Source organism: Dermacentor albipictus, chromosome 1, assembly GCF_038994185.2.
Source record: "Dermacentor albipictus isolate Rhodes 1998 colony chromosome 1, USDA_Dalb.pri_finalv2, whole genome shotgun sequence".
Classification (NCBI taxonomy): domain Eukaryota; kingdom Metazoa; phylum Arthropoda; class Arachnida; order Ixodida; family Ixodidae; genus Dermacentor; species Dermacentor albipictus.
The window spans coordinates 482,508,630-482,510,701 of NC_091821.1; the positions used below are offsets into that span (position 1 = coordinate 482,508,630).

Genomic DNA, 2,072 nt, shown 5'->3' on the forward strand with positions numbered 1-2,072 from the left:
GATGGTTTCGATGATGCCGAGCCAGCACAGTGAATGCAGATAACCGGATGAGGAGAGTGGTGCCGACGACTGCGATTAGTTCGATACCCCTTGCTTAGTTTTCGGTGGCTGATCGAAAATCACGACAGCGTCCAACGGAAGGTTAAAAATACCGCTAAAATGCATCCTCAGCAAGGAAGAGTTTGCAGAGTGATGTCGTATACGCGACGAAATGGCTCGATAACATTTTACTGCCACGCAAAAATGTTTATTATACGCAAATAAACGATGTTCACCGGCAGAGGTGAGTAGCGAGTGCCTGAGCGATCGGCGGGCAGACATCTTCTATTCTTTTGGAGAGGGGCACTGCCTCGCTATTCAGAAAAATATTCACTTTTGTTCAGCATATTAATGCGCCTTTCACGCGTACACGTCACTTTGACGCGGTGAGTTTTCGCGGTTTTATGGCGTCGCGTGAAAAACAGGCGAAGTGAGCACAGCCCAAAAACGCTTTACCAATAGCTGAGCGCTAATAAGGAAAAATGCGTCGAATCACAATTAATAATATTTCTTTCGTTTGCTATATGCACGCATAATCAATGTGCGCATATCATATCAAATGGGGAGTTTTCGCCGTTTTCGCGACGTCGCGTGACAGAGAGGCGAAGTAGGCGTTGTCCGAAAATTTTTTCACCAATCATGGAGGGCTTATTGCTGAATTGGAACATAAAAGTTTGGAATAGCTTTACGTTGTAGCACCCCAAGTCGAGCCACCATGAAGTTGGTTGCTTTATAAACAAAATTACGATACGTACGCCGTTGAGCATGATTATTACCTACGCCGTCGAACAGTGAAGCGGATAAAAATTCCTAGTCTACGTCGAACACATTTATTGATTCGAAAGCATCAAATGGCCCATTGAGCACAAAAGCCAGCGTCTGTAGAAGTGAAACGGCACCTAAGTCCTCATTGACTGCACCACCGTGTCACGGGCACGCCTCGACAGAGCAGAGCGGGCAAATCGGAACAACCTGCTGGAGTGATAGCACGCCAGGTGTTACTTGAGGGGAGAGGGCACCACCGCGACGCCACGTCACGACCGCGACTCGACAGAGGAGACACGGTGACGCGACGCCGCGGGGCGAGACGGATTGTCGGCGATGAAGTCGCGTGAAACGCGCGTGCGGGTGCCACCCTCTCGCCCTCGCACGCCGGCGAGAAGTCCATATATCTCTCTCTCACCCCCCCGTACTTAGCTGCTGCGCGCGCCTGCCGGCCTTGGTGGTCGCTGCTGCTCCCTCGGTCTCCCGTCGCGCAGGGCATCGGTGGAATGCGGTGTTGGCACCGCAGGCTACAGCTGCTGCTTCCTGGCTCGGGTAGCACGTACCGCTATGGCACATGGTGTAGCACTTAACGAACAATGGAGCAAATAAAAAAATCGTGAGCCGTTGCATTCCGTGGAGGTGCATGACCAGCGAAGCTGTTTAGCACACAACACATAGGTGACACAGAATTTTCAACAAAGGTACGACCTCAATTACCATGATTTTTGTACACATTCGTGTAGACGACGGGACCACCGTCCCGAGAAGTCGGTGCAAGGTAGGCACGCGTGACGTTTCGACGGGACCGACACCACAGGAGAGCGGAAGGGAAGGAGATAGGAAAGCGCTTGGAACGCCGACAAAGAGAGGTCGGTGAGAGCGTAGACGCTGCCGACGCGGGTCAAAGTGCAGTGTCTGTTCTTACCAGCATAATACCTGATACGGGTTCTATTTGTAACCAAGGTATTCTCCTTATTTTTGCAAGGTGGCGTAGGGCTTGAAGCCTGCTTCACCTCCGCCGTGAATCGGCCCGGTATTGCATTATCTCCGGGATCGGCCTACATCATTTGCACACGCAAAACAAAAATGCACCAAACCCAAGCCATAAAAAGCTTGGCTCTAAGCATTTACACTTCAACCCTTTTATGCGAAGCATATTACTAGAGCTCAATCCAGTTCCTCAGGCGCGGCGGTGTCGCCTTCAATACCACGAGACACCGTGACGTCACGACAGAGGAGAAACAGGACTCCAACTCGCGCCGTCGCTC

The 2,072-nt window shown here is 51.4% G+C and overlaps 1 non-coding gene across 1 annotated transcript; it reads left to right on the forward strand.

Annotated features, from left to right (window-relative positions):
- Positions 1-1,688: 1,688 nt before the first annotated feature.
- LOC135901478 (U2 spliceosomal RNA) lies at positions 1,689-1,871 on the forward strand. The gene has a single exon (XR_010564137.1). It is a non-coding gene; the product is annotated as a U2 spliceosomal RNA (small nuclear RNA).
- The last annotated feature ends 201 nt before the right edge of the window (positions 1,872-2,072 follow it).